Source organism: Hirundo rustica, chromosome 2, assembly GCF_015227805.2.
Source record: "Hirundo rustica isolate bHirRus1 chromosome 2, bHirRus1.pri.v3, whole genome shotgun sequence".
Classification (NCBI taxonomy): Eukaryota; Metazoa; Chordata; class Aves; order Passeriformes; family Hirundinidae; genus Hirundo; species Hirundo rustica.
This window is the reverse complement of record NC_053451.1, coordinates 109835080-109850549: the sequence shown is the minus strand read 5'-3', so window position 1 is coordinate 109850549 and position 15470 is coordinate 109835080.

The window sequence follows — 15470 nt, the reverse complement described above, 5'->3', positions numbered from 1 at the left end:
ACCATCTTAGAATGACACTTCCCAGATATTGGTGTAACCCTAAAATCAACCTTAAATGCTAATCTGAATTATGTCAAAATGGGTTGTGCCTGGACTAAGAGCACTTGGGATATAGTTGAAAAAAAGAAAAAACAACATGGTATTGGGGAGACCAATCACTGTATGCTGGAAAAGAGACAAGGCTCATCAGAAGGGCTATCTTTTGTCCCTATGACTGAATCTGGTTAGAACATCCCCAACAGGCAGGAATTTATTTTCTCAGCCATCTCCCCCAGTGTTTGAAAACTCTAAAGGTAAGCCTAACACTGAGGAAAATCGAGACTTCCCAGGCTAAAGTGCAGACAATGAGGAATGGATGCTATCTGCAGAGACATTGATTTTAAATATATGTGTTCTATTACTTTTTTCTTCCACTGATATTTTGAGGTAGATGCTTTTTCCAGAGCAAATGCACATTAGGTAATATTTTGAAGAGCTACTGAACTTCACTTTCAGTTGCATCTGATTCTTAAAGCAACTTGAATCAAAATTGCAAATTCTTCTTTGTAATACTAACACAAAGACCATGAGATAGCTCTTTTCCTCTTTCAACTGTTGGGGTTCTTTTTCTCCATTTTAATTTCAAGGTATTGGAAAATTCTTTGTACCCCTGAGCAGCAGGACAAATTTGTCTTCATACTTGAAGGGGCACAAAGACTGTGGAATTCAGGTCCTACGTGGTACAATGGGTCCTGAAATACCAGTAAGATTAGACAGATAATGATATTGTGTGCAAGTGACAAATTTATTCACAAAACAAACAAACAAACAAAAAATCACAAAGATGTTCTCTGTCTTCTGATTTTGACAACTGCAGTTGGTCTTTAGGTACCCATGATGAAATGTTCTAACTAAAGGTGTCCATATGCATATTTTTTAAAAAAATATAGGCGTTAGAAATCTCTCACCATGCTATTTAGTCTTTGCTGAGAATTGGTAAGTCCTGCTGAGCTTTGCTTCAGTTTTGCTATAAGTCATAAGTGATGTGTAATTTGTTTTAGAAACTGATGAGCTCTCAGATACGTGCTGGTTTTGGAAGGAGTGTAAATTAAGGTGTCTGATGAACATGCGGCTACTTGTGCCTCTTCTGCTGTATAAGTCAGTAGCAGAAATGCTCTTCTGGCAACAATAGAAAGTGCTGAATGGGTTTGTAATGTTTGCTTAATGACAAGGGGAGAGAGGAGGAAGGTTTGGACTACTGCAGGGAAGAGGATGCTTTTGGCAAGAGGAGTGATTGCATTTCAGAGCTGGTTTTCAGCAGGACTGTGGGCGGCGCAGGCAAAGCTTTTCACAGGAAACTGGGCAATATCCTCTATTCAGACTCTGATGCTGCTCCCCTTGCCAGGGCTGCGAAGAAATTAGATATATGATCAGATTTATACAATCTGTCAGAGAATCACATTTTATCTCTTTCTTTTCTCCACACAAAAGCCCTTTGTCTCTGCTGGTTTGTACCTCTCTTCCAGTGCACTGCCATCAGTCCTGAGTGGGGGGAGCTGAGCTCTGGGCGTGTTGGATGCTGGGCAGCCTCATCAGACAACAGGAGAGCCAAGGAAAGCTCCTCACCTCAAGACTTCCTTTGGGTTTCAAACATGAGCACTTGCAAATGACAGAAAATCAATCACCTTAATTCTCAGTGTAAGCTACAGTCTGACCTAAATTTCCTTTGTCTTTGATGTATCTACAACAGTGATAGAGAACAGACCAAACCTTTAATTCTCTTTTTTGCTTTTCAATACTTCTTGAGTATTCCAATGTGCCATAGACTGCATCTTTTGGTATTTACTTTTTAGATTTCCCACTACTATGACATACAATGAATTTCTTGCACTCGAAGTCTTGAAACAAGTCAAATCCTGCTGCTTCTTATCATGTTCCATAAGTGTCAGATGAGAAGGCAGCCTACCCTCTTCTTAGTTATGGATCCAATAGTAACAGTTAAGAGAAGTGGGAAAGATTAAATTTGACCCCACATGTTGTGGATATCTAGTCAGATCAAATACCAAGATAATAGCAGCTTCTCAGAGTATCTATTCTTGGTGTAGTCTGCACACTAATGTTCTCGGAAAGGTAAAGAAAATTGTTTTCTGCATAGATTTTTCTGGGGCTAGAGTGATTTATCCACTTTTCTTTCAAAAGACTGTGAGGGTGGTCTTGAGGATGTCTGTGAGGATGGTCTTGAACCACCCTCAAAAGACCACTAATGAACAATGTGAACAATAGAGTAAAAACAAGGAAAGCAGAGAAAGCAAAGGATATTACTATTATTATTATTACTATTATTATTATCAATATTTTTTATTACAAATAATACCTCTTATTACCCTTTATAACAGTGATGAAGACTACCAGAGTTTATTACAGATCTTTAGTACAGAACCCATCCACACCCTTCACAGAAAATTATCATATCTAAAATGTATAAAATCTTTTATATCTGCATCTTTTCTCAGCATAGAGCAACCGTATCTTTCAGACAACAGGGACACCACAGGGATTCTTGATTTCATTCCATACATTCACATCTTGGGAATGAGATTAAATGGACTAGGTAAAACATTAATTTCCATGAGTTTGTTACTTAATTACTATCCCAAACTGCTGCAAGATCATCAAGCATGACGAGGAATAGGAAGAAAAAGAAGTTGTCTTCTGTATTTTACATTCAGCAGCAGCCACACTGTGTTTATCTACAGTAAAAATGCTTGTGCATCTGCTTTCTTCCCAAGGCTTCAATGCATACTAATTACTTTCTCATGTATATTAACTAGGATTTTATAACTTTGGTGCTTTGTGCACTGTTTCAAGTCTTTATCCCATAGCATTTCTCCTATCTTACTGGCTTAGAGCTGGGAATATTTTTTTCGTGAAAACCTGGTGCAAATTCCTTTTCGTGCATGGGCAGAGTCTCTAAGTTTACTGCCACAGCACAGTACAAAGACCATGGTGTTTAGGGGAGCCTTATGTTTCCTGGGAGAAGCGAAATACCAGAGTACAGCATGCTGAGGTGAATTGCCTTGGTTTAGGATGTTTCCTTTGTCTCCAACCACAGACTGGACAGGTCCCTCTGAGTGCCAAGGGATTCATTACAAGCTCCCACACTGATGGTTAACCTTTAATGTCTCATATATTGAGTACACAGTACAGACTCTACAGGTATTTGAGTGATAATACAGTTCTAAGCTTCATCCTCATTGTCCTGGTTCCACTTCCCACCATTCTTTGTCTCTGCCTTGCTCTAACTGAATTCCTAGTAGTACATCATCTTTTTTGAAACAATTCAGCAGTCTTCCATGTATCACCCTGATATTTATTGAGATGTTGGCCTGCATTTTTTGTATCAATAAATTTAAGTGAGAAATGTATTTTTTTTTCCTGTTGTTCATAGACAGAGAAACCAAGCATACCAAGTCATTATTAAAGTCAGCAGTTTCCTCTTCTGTCTCCTCATTTAGCCAGCACTGGAAATACCATTTTTTATATCACTGCTTGGCCTAAATAATATGTAATTCACAATTGGTATTAATACTGCATCTGGCCATTACACCTTGCTTTGCTTCAGTAGTTCTTCCATGGTCCAAGGGTTGCCTTTATTAGCAGATCAGCCTGAGGACAGAGCCTGCTGGAGAACTGCAAATAGGATTCCCAATCCCCTCCTAACTGTTCTGACATATTATCCAATCTTTGCAAGCCCATAAAACTTTAAATGAGAACGACCTACAAATTTAACTTTACAATACAGTCACACTTTGCTGATTTTGAACTTTCTCCCCATACACATACAATTCAAATAGATCCAGTTTTTAATTTATTGTGGGAATCAGAGGGTGAGGATAATATATTCACGGTAATGCATTCAAAGCACTTATCATTGCTAGCTAAGAGCTGCAGGCTTTCCTTAAAGAGCTTTTCACATTACCTGGTGTAGTGAAAGGGTTGTGGCTACACATGCATGTGGCAGGGCCAGTCACCCCTTTGAAAGGCAGAGTCAAACCCCATGGATTCTGTTTTAAAACAGCTACACTCAGTTTATGGGCACCCTTGACTGGTTGGCTGATTCAGCATACAAAGCCTAAAATGAGACTGGACTCTGGAAATTCTACAGAAGTATATGGTGGGGACTTGCCATATGTGCAATATCCTGTGGCATTTCTTCCACTTTGCTTTTGCATTACTTTCATTCCTACCTTAATTTTCTAGTCCTACACCCTGGCCATAGTAGTCACAGAATGACACCTACAATAATCTGCCACTAAATTGCCTTCTTCTCGGGTAATTTGAGAGACCTGTGGATTTTCAGAAGTTTCTTTACCTTTGCAAAATTATGTCCATCTCCTGAAGAGGAAAGAACACCCAAAAGTTTAGGGTTACACTAAAGATTCAGGGAGCATATGTGGAATTCCAAGATTTCCTCAAAACTCTTTGTGTGGTTCTGTGAGCATCTCTGGATCTTTTCACATCTGCCTTCCTCATTCTTGTGATGGGGTGATGGTTTGGTACCTTTTTAATTAATTACTTTAGGAGGCACCAGTAAGAGGATACACACATGATCAGATAAGCATAGTAATGGAGGCCCAATGATCATTTTAGCAGACAGAGCCCATTTCTAAGGGTAACACAAACCAGAATTTCAGAAAACAGTTCTGTAGACAGTTTAGGTAGAAACGCAAAAGTGCTGATACACTGAGATATACCTCATGTACCTCTTTTGTTTGCTGAATCCAGAGCTAGGATCACAGAATCATGGTCATCATGGGGTTTGGAGGGGCTTCTGGAAGCCTACTGGTCCAGTCCTTATACATAAAAGAGTCAGCTAGATGAGGCTGCCCTGCTGAAATCTGAGTAACTTCAAGGATGGAGTTCTGGATCTCTGTTCCAGTGTCTGACCACCCATTTTCCTTGTGTCTGGTTTCCTGTATTCCAACGTGTCCATGGTGTCCTGCATCTTTCCACTGTTCATCTTTGAGATTAGTCTGTCTTCACATCCTGCAATTAATTAGTTTTAGACTGCAGTAAGTCCCTTGACCTGTCTTCCATCTTCTAGCAAACTCACATCTCTCAGCCTATCCCCTCTGCCAAGTGCTCCATCCCCTGGCCCCCCCTGGCTGGCCTGTGCTGGACTTGCTCTGGGATGTCCATGTCTTTCCTGCACTCGGGAGCCCAAAACTGCACAGAGCTCCAGTTGTGCTCTCACAAGTGTTGAGCAGAGGTGAAGGACCACCCTCCTGGACCTCCTGGTTGTACTTCCACTAGCCCAGAGTGCTGTTGGTCTTCAAGGACCCGTTTCTGGGTATCATGTTGAATTTGTCCACCAGGACTCAAAGGCTTTCTTAAGCAAAGATGCTCCCTGATCAGTCATTCCTATCCTGTATCTTGTGTATTGGGCTGCCCCATCCCAGGTGCAGGGATTTTCTCTTGATTTTGTTGAACTTGGTGAGATTCTACCTTGCTGAGGTCCTTCTGAATTGAAGCCCTGCTCCCCACTGTATTTTACTGTTCTCCCCAGTTTGGTGTCATCTGCAAACTTGCTGAGAGCGCCTTTCGTCCTATAATCCAGGTAATTAATAAAACTACTGGACATTTTTGGTTCCAGTTCTGGCTCCTGAAGAATTAGTTTGTCTGGTTACTAGCCACTAGATGGACTGTGAAGTCTGGAGATGAACGTTTGAGCTGGGCTGTCCAGCTAATTTTCAAGCCTATTTACTGTCTGTTTTTCTAGTCTATATCTCTCTAATTTTGCTCTAGGGCTGTTATAGGAAAATACATCACAGACCTTAATAAATCCAAGATAAACAACATCCACAGTTCTGCCATTATCCATGCTACCAGTCATCCCAGCTGGTAGATGGGAATCAGGTTGGTAAAGTATGATTCAGTCCCAATGGCTGCTTGTTTCCACACACCTTCTTGATATGCCTGGAAGTAAACAAAAAATTAAGCTTTATGCCTCAATTTTAGTGAAATCTGAGAAACCAGTACCAAAGTGACAAAATCTGGCTAAACACTGGCAGAGCAAATCTACTGAGCTGTTTCAGAGTAGAACTGTATTTTGCTTTGTGGTGGAAGGTGTCCTATAGCTACAGATGTAACTGAAGGATTTGGCAACAACTCCAGTACGAATAATTTTAGGCTACTTATACACACACAGAGCCAAAATCATACCATCAAGTGCTCTGAACAGATTGCATTAGCTGAGATCTGATACCTTGTATTCAAAGCTCATAATATTTGTATAGCTATTGAATTTTCTGAAGTGTAAGGATTGCAAGTAATTTAATTTGTAATTGTAGTCCATTCTTAATCTTAACTGCTCTCTTAGGCTGTTATATTTAAATTCATATTCAAGAACTTCATGTTCCTTATATGAATGTTTCTTCTAATTAAACAGGATAAATGCTTGCTACTGTGAGTTAAATTCTGAACCAAACAGAAATTGGATTGTGTTATCTCTGGGTGAATGTCTTTTGAGATAATTCCTGTTTGTGCTGCCTCATTAAAGTTGTCTAGTACATATTTAGTTGCTAAAAAAAATAAAAAAAAAGAAGACCTTATAAGTATTCCACTTGGTAGGGTTTTCTCACCTTGTTTATAATTATCTGTACTTTTAAAATGTCAGTGTTATAAGGTTAATAAATCCCTTTTTCTGCAGCAAGTATATTTGAAGGAAACTGAGGGGAAGAAAAACCCTTCCTTTCCCTCTAAGTCGCTAAGGTGGCACAGGCTGCTGCTGCACCTTATCAAAAGTACTGAGAACACCTTATTAATTCCTTCAGCTTTTGCACAGCATGACTTATGCTATGGATTGTATTTATGTGTAAGCTATTTTTTAAGGCCAGTTCACAACAATTCAGTGGGATTTATTTCTGTATGTATGATTGTTACCTAGGAAATAGCAGCAAACGGTCTCTGTTCTTTCATGAGAACAGCATGTGTTGTTAAGGAGCAATTGTTTAGTTTTGCTATTAGAAAATAACTTCCCCCCCCCCCCCCCCCCCCCCCCCCAATATATTTCTAGACTTTTTCTTACATAAAAATAACTGCTGCTACTTCTCTAAGCACCTCCAGGTAGAAAACCTTAGAAAAAGAAATGCAGGCATGAAGCATCTATATGTTTCAAATGTCTGTTAATGCAAAGTGTTAGCTGATGTGATGGTCTGCTCCTGTAGGAGGGTGAATCTTCCTCATTTCCAAAGAATTAACAACAGTTCCTAGATCTGCTCAGGTAGGTCTGTTAATATGGGACATTCTTTCTGTAGGTACCCATTATCAAAAATTTGGGATTACAGTTTTTCATAAGGTATAAAAGCTTATAATTCCACCTGAAGAGATCTGAAGAAACACCATTCTTTAAAAAGTGACATATGGCTTTCCATGAAAACCTCTGACTGACATCAAGCTGAGTATCAAATACAGCTCAAGAGTATTAGGACCAGTCACTGTGAAAACTCTTTGTTGTGTTGTAAAACGTTTTATAGAAGTGGTGATATATACAGAAGGGCTGCTGTTGATGTAATAGCCAGGAAAAACACTCTGGCTTGACAAACCATTAGCAAAGCTCTAGTGTGGACAGATCCTCTAATGAGCTGAAAATGAAAACACCTGGCCATTATTCATGAAGAGTTTCTCAATGCATCAAGTAAAGTTTTACACAGATGCCTCACTAAATACAAGCTTTCTTTATATTTATGTCTGTTGCCAGAGGTCCTGTGGCCATCCTGCAGGCAGAGACATCACAGCTACATCAGGAACACTTCCATGTACTGCTGGAAGGATGGGGGATGTCCGGGCAACCAGATCAAAACCACAAACAAAACTGGGCAGCTGCTAATGAAGCAACCTGGCAAAGTATTCTATATAAATTTATTTAAATGCCTAATCTGCAGGGTTTGTTTTTTTTTTTTTTTTTTTTTTTTTTTTTAGTTTTGTTGTGTTTTAAGGTGAACAGAATGACATAGATGTAGAGGAAAATTTGCTAGCTACTATAAATACCCATTGTGAGCATCTTTATGGGTGACTTCTATTTATACTCTATTACATATCCCCCCTGTGCTTTTCTCCACTGTAGTGCTTACAATGCCTCCAGCATGCTCTGTGTCACCTCTGTTGAAGGAAATGTGTTGATTTTGGTCTTCCAGTAAGTTCTCTGAGTAGGACAGACCCTGCTTCCCTGACACAGTATCTTGCTTCTGGCTTCCCTAAAAGCACCAATGGGTCCCTTCCAACTCAGAATGTTCTGTGGTTCTGGGATTCTGATAAAGCTTTCATTGTTCCAAACAAGATCCCCAGGCAGATTTGGTTTTTAAGGGCACATTTTCTTTTTGACAGCTTTTATTTTTCGCCTTTGCTATGTGGTCGCTGGGATAAAATTTTGTTCTTAAGACACTTATTTGGATCTATAGAAGCCAGATCCAATCTTATGCAGTCTTTCAAAATGCTGAACAAACACCATTGTCTGAGGGAAATGCACTTGCTTGCTTTTTCCTCCTTTTAATTCCCAAATGGGGGAGTTGATGTTAAAGGACTGCAACTGGTGACTGTGAACACAATAAAGTAAACTCAGCTTTTCATCTTCCTTTTTCCTTAACTCTTCTTTTCCAATACTATTTTTTTCTGCCTCACTCTGTTAAAAAATATTTATTTTCTTGCATGCCCTTGAATATTTTGATAGTACAGTTATCCTGCAAAATGTATACACCTAATGGGACTTAAGAGAGGATAAGGATATGTATTATGGAATTGTGGTGTAGGTTTTTTGTGTCTTGTCTGATTAAGTGAGTTATTTGACCCTAATGAATGTTTGTTCATCAATTACGCTAGAATTATGACTTATTATAAAGTAATGCATCATAATGAATTATCTTGATCTTTGCTACTTGAGAATTTTTTGGTTTATGAGCGATTCATGATGACTTCTCAGGGTTTTCTATGCAGTACAGTTCACTTAATTAGGTTACCAATCTCTCAGTCTGCTACAGTGCAGTGCGGTGCCCTTAGAAGCTAAGCTGCATTTCAGCATATAAAAATCAATTGATACTTAATAATGGGTTTGCCTGCATGTTGGAGTACTCTGCAGGTACAGAGTGGTATTATAAAATATAATTCTGGTTGTGTGGACCCCCATTTGTCTGAGTCATTCTTTTCCTCTTGCTCCGCTGTGGCCATTAAAGAAATCAATCCTAATTCAGGGTAGATCCTAAAGCATATTGTGCAAACCCTTTTTAAACTGGCTCTTAAAACAGAAGGTGATGCGCAGCATATCAACACAATGGTGTCCTCCAAGCCAGTGGCAGTTGTGATACCCAATAGGCATTTTTTTCCTTCCAGTCATGTGTGTTGGTTCTTCTGCACTTACAGCAATAATGAAAAAAAGATTCCCCCCCAAAATCACATTTCCATTGGGAATCCCTTTTTCAACACTGATTGCCTTTGATTTTTATCCAGAAATTCTTGCAAAATTCACTGTGTTGATTATCAGTCTTGTCATTCTTCTGCAAAGCTTAATGGGCAATTACTTAAAGAGCTTGCCTAATTATGGATACCTGCCTCACCTCCCTGAGTATTGCTTTAAAATTAAACATAGTGATTTCCCCTTTTGTTCTAGTTTTTCTTTAGCCTTTGCAAAGTGTTGTGTTCCTCTGAGGAATGGTTTTTCCCCTCAGAGTCCCCCTGAAACCTGTGCTATGTAGTTCAACCCTTTTTCCCTATCATACCTACTCCTGACCCTATTGGCTCAGGGCCAATATCTTTCCTTGGCCCAAAACTAGATATACCCCTGCTTCTTCCTGGTTCTCTCTCTCCTCAGGCTCCTGGAACATCACATCGAGAATAAAGCTTGGACGGAAGCTGGGGGTGAGAGCCACTCTTTTGAAATCTCTATTCTGTCTCTCTGAAATATATTTCCCTAAAACCCCTGAATAACTGAGCTAGCGAGAGCCGGGGGGTGGCTAGAGGGAAGTATATTTTCAGCAAAGTAACCCATGAAGTTTTTGATTCATTGGTTTAATCCTTGACTTTTCTGAAGTGTGTCATAGTTTCTGTCTGGATGGTTCAACTCTTCTGATACTTTCAGTTTATTGTTGTCCTGCATGACAGTTTTGGGGGTTGATGCTGTTTCACTTTAAACTAATTCCATAAAATTCAACTAGATTTTCATTGGGGTCTTAACTTGTGTAGTTTGTTTGTTTGTTTGTTTGTTTGTTTGTTTCAGCATACCAGACATTTAAAAGCTGATTTCAAGCTTCTTGAAGGTTTCTGACAAGGTGCAGGACCACCTTGTTCTGCAGCAAGAAATCCTGGGCTGCAAACAGACGCAATCCCTGCCTGCTTTGAGCAGGTCATAGTCATGTATTTGTCTCTCATGTGATAGCTTAGCTCTGCTTTCTGTCCACAGCTGAATCCTCCCATTTAGGGTAGCTTTAGACATACAATTCACTACAATTCAGACACCAACAACTGTTAGAAGACTTCACCCCCACACCCAGAGGCCCCTGAAAAGTTATTTGGAAAAAGAGGTCCAAATAACAGTGTAAATTCATCCCCCAGAAATATCTGTCCACAGTCTTAAAAGAAACACGATTAATACGGGAAGATATGGATACAGTGTTAGAATACATCACAAAAATATTTTTGATCCCTGCCTGACATTACTGGATTGTTTTGGCTAATTGGTTAGTGCAAAATTTATATGGAAAAGTCTGCACACATGTACAAAATCAGATTTTATCAAACCAGAAAAGAGACATCTCTGGACATGAAAGGATTTACTTGTGTCAAAAACAAAAGCTTGACATATTCTGTAGCAGGAAAGTCTGTTGGATTTCTCATTTTACTATCCTAGACCTGAGTTACACAATTAAAAAAAATGCAAAGCCCATGTTTTGAGATTTTTGCTTTTGTCTTGTAACAAATGATATAATAGAAGCATCTTTGTCCATTTTAAAGGATTTTTAAATCTCATATAAATTCTAGGTATGGAAGGCCAAATGCTACATCTGAGTACCTAGGGAATAATTGGCTATACAAGAATCCATGTGTTATCCATGGTTAAAACCCTCCATAATTCTTAATTATATTAAATTCTTCCAATTTAATTTAGAAAATAAGTTACTTATATTGCAGTATTTGTATCCTTTGCTATTCTGTCTTCAGCCTCAGCATTATGGAGGAAAGAAATAATAAAAAAAATCAAATTACCATTTGTTCTGAGATTATTCATTATTTTTCTATAACATAATAAATATTAAAGGGGATATCCCTACTTTGTCTTACTCTTACCCAGAAATACAAATACAACATGAGGAAACAAGGAAAGACACTGCTGTTAACCCTTTTGTATTCTTGGCTGCAGTAGAATGTATTTCATTTTAAATGGGAGAGTAAAAGCCATCTAAAAGTATCTTCAAGGGACATTGTCCGTAGATGTTAATTTGCAGATGTTGTTTATAGCTCTGGAAGTAAGCAGTAACTTTGGCTCTTACTTGTTTATCTGTTGTGGAAACAACCCTGTGTTGTCAGCACTGTTTGCAGCACAAATCCAAAACACAACCCCATACTGGCTACTGTAAAGAAAATTAACTCCATCCCAGCTAAAACCAAAACATTATTTCAAGCAGGATGTTTTTTTCTCTATGAAAAAAAAAAAAAAAAAAAAAAAAAAAAAAAAAAAAAAAAAAAAAGGGGCCAGTACCCGTTGTAATTGCTGCACTATTTCTTCTCAGGGAAGAGATGTGTTGAGCCACTGTTAAATAATTCTCTTAGGCCTAAAACCATCCAAACCAACTTTCATCTGCTGCAGATACTTCCCTTTTATTTACCTGCCCTGCTTATGTCATTAGGGGTACAAAACAAGAGCAAGACTGGCAACCCAGTCTAGTGAGAGTGAAAGAAAAGAGAATTTCTCCCCATCTTTGCATTAGACTTCTGTCACAGCACTGAATTATTCAAATTATAACATGCGAAGTTCCATTATTTAGTAACAAGAGATATTTCAGTTTTACTCTTCCCCAGTCACTGCATTTTTCAAACAATTACTGTTGGCTGTTGTTGGTACAGAGCTTGGATTTATTAGAAATGTTGAAAAATCACTAGTAAATTTTGGAAGTTTGGCTAACATGATTTAGATGTTGACATGGATTTGACGGGAGACATATTACACATATTATTCCAAAAGTGACACGTTATTCCAAAGCTAGGAGTCGGTTTTGTGGTTTGGGATCTGACTTGGCACAAGATCTGTTCTCACCTGCTAAGCACACAGCCTTCTTGTAGCCAGGCCAACATAATAGTAGTAATGTTGGCTGGATCTGAGCTGACCAAATACTGTGAAGAAAAACAAAAGAAGCAGCTGGTGACACTGTGTGACAGGCCTGAGACGGCCAATTCTGCAGGACCCCAACAAGCATCACTGTGAGGTGCTGTCACCAGGGACCTGCTGTTGCTGTGTCCCAGGATGTCTCCCTAATTCGCCGCTTCTTGTCTGCCTGAGGTTGTCTGGAGGCAGAAATGTCAGACGTGTTGCCCTTTATCTCCCCCCTGTTTTGGCACATCACCTGTTCCCCAGGGGAGTGTGGTTATTTTGACTTTATGTAAATGGAGAACACTGGATCTGTTTGGCTGCTGCAGCTGAGTGCTGCCTCTCACCCTAAAATGTGCAGTGTCAGTGCCACAAAGTGCTGCCAATTCCCACCATCATTTCTTTGCCTTATCTATCATTTGCATGTCTTTGCATGTCTGCAAGGGCCACTGACTGGTGCCAGGTTTTTGATAGCAGCTGTCCTTGTGTTCAGCTTTCTGTTGAACAAAATACCTGCCAGTGTCAGCCCAGACATCTTTGCTTCTCTAATTTAAATGCACTAAATATGGCATGGAAACTACCTTAGTGCAGATAATTTGATGTTTTCTTTATGAGACTATTAAAAAGGTTATTAACACAGGCACTTTGTTAGGAAAACCAGCAGAAAACCAGACTGCATTTTGATTTTTCCCCTCTCTGTATCAGTCATACAATGGGTTTTCTGGCAACTAATGGTTCATGGTAAAGATGTAGCTGGGGTCCATAATTCATATAATAGTTGTTCTTTAATTGGCAGGCTGTTTAATTGGCTTCTCTGATGACATTTTTTCTGTGGTGTTCTGTTTTTGGGAGGCTCAGAAAGTGATGTTGGTATGAAGGACAATGAGGAGGAGGAATACTTCATCCCCTGGTCCCTTTCAATGGAGGTTTTTTTAATATGCTTCAAATTTGCTACACCTCCATTTCTAACAGTGTTTTGGGAAAATAGCATGGCCCATTTTTTTGCAATAAGAAATCATCAGGCTTTTGATTTGGAAAGTTATTCCATCATCAAAAGACACTTACTTTCAAAATTATCAGGTTTTGGTACAAATCAGCTACCTTTTTGAAACAAGAAATATATGTGGAGCTCATGTCTGGGAAAGAAAATTAGCCTTGATAATTACTTATTAACTAATCTTCTCAAGATTTGTATTTTTCTCATAGTACTTAGCATGGTTTTGTTCACGTTTATTGAAAATTTCCCTTTGTTAGAAAAATAAACTATAATTTATCATTGTATTGACAAAGGTGTAAGTACTTAATTGCCAAATTGTTGATTCCTGTGCTAGTTGTGCTCTTGAAACAAATGTCATATTTTAAGGAATCAATTGAGCTTTTAATGAACAAAAGTTCTCCTGAGCTTCACTTAAATGTGAAGTAATGTTTCTCAAGGGCCCCATTCTCAGGCAATACCTACTAAAGTTGAATTAGTTATGCTGTATGAAGATTTTTGGTTCTGCAATATTTTCATAAAGAAATCTCAGGAAATAAAAAAATGCTGTATGGGAATTGCTCGAATTAACTGACTAAAATCCATTGACTGGCTCCAGGGTGCCCATTTTTCCATACTGCAAACAAGATCTTATTCTTTCAACCTGGCCTATAATTTGGCATAGGTGGAAAGCTTTAATTGCTCCATCAATTTTACTGTTTGCTTTAGGTATTTCTTGCCTCTTTTCTTAGGTTTTGTAATTTTCAAATTTCTCATTCTTGTAATGATTCAGTAATCTCTGTCCCAATGACTTTTAAGTAAAACATGTTTGAAAACAATGCAGCTGAAAAGCATTTCTTTTTGGTTCTGTACAACTACGCTCATTTAGCACACTCGTGTGTTGCTGAAAGTTTCCCTGATTTCTGTGGATGTTTTTCTTTTCTTTTATCCTTTTTACACAATTGTGAAGTTCCAGTCTCTCTTAGAAAAGTATCATCATCTATAAACAACTTCCGCAGACATTTCTTGGCCAGTTGTAGCTCTGAAATCAGAGATTGTCTGAGGCGCTGGAAACAGGAGTTATGGTAACCAGTGCTGGATAAATTGAGACATTGACTGTGCCTTAAGTTATCAAACTCCCACAACTATTTCTCACCAAATAAAAACTTCAATATAATTACTTTGAGCTCTGGAGAAAATACTTACAAATGTTTTTGTTTAACCTCAAAGGAAATTACTACCTTAATGCCTCTATGCTAAATTTAAGAGAAAACTGGTGAAGAATGGACCTTGTTAAAAAGCTTTAACTAAAGATCTGTTCCATTATTGGTTACAGGAAAAATGTTGTGAAGCTAAGGGAAGAAGCCTATAAATCTGTTTCACCAGAAGAAAGAAAAACATTTAAGCATTTTGAAATTGGAGGTTTCATATTCCATGGTGTTGGAATGTGTATTTTCTTGAATACTGGGTTCATCTGAGAAACCAGCTTCTGAGCATTAGGGAGGCCTCTGAGTCAGGATGTGTGAAGTTTTATCGATGTCCAAGACAAAAAAGAGTAGCTCCACAAACAAACTTCATAGTGTGAGCTAGAGTGTGCTCTTGGGTTTTCATTTAACCAGCAGCAGTGAACAGATCCTGCTCCCCTCCCTCACCTGTGGAAGTGGCTAATTTCACAGCTACCAAAACCCATCATGTAGACTGGTGGAAAGGACCATCGACTCTCTGACCACAGATTAAAAAGTAATTGTGAGCCTTTCTTTCTGCTCTCCTGCAATACAGTCATCCAGCAGAAGTGAATCCTGGGCAGAAATCTCATTCTAGCAATATTCCTCCTTTTATGTGTCTTGCCCTGCTGTGAACTCCTTCTGATCTCAGTGCAGGGCTGCTGGTATTCTGCTTGAGATGTCATGGGACAAACTTGTTCTCTCCCTGTGACAGTGGCATACTGTGAGATTTATGCATTCCCTCTAGGTAAAGGATTAACTTATGCAACAGATGTGATTATACAATACAACATTAATTTAGAAGCGAGGCTCCACTCCACTGCTGAGGGCAAAAAAACTGAAGCAGGTTGTAGGAGATCCTGCCCATTTATTCCAGCTGAGAATTCTACCAGAAGGGTGCTGAAGTGGCCTGGTTGTCTGGGTCAGTTTGAGAAGATTGTGG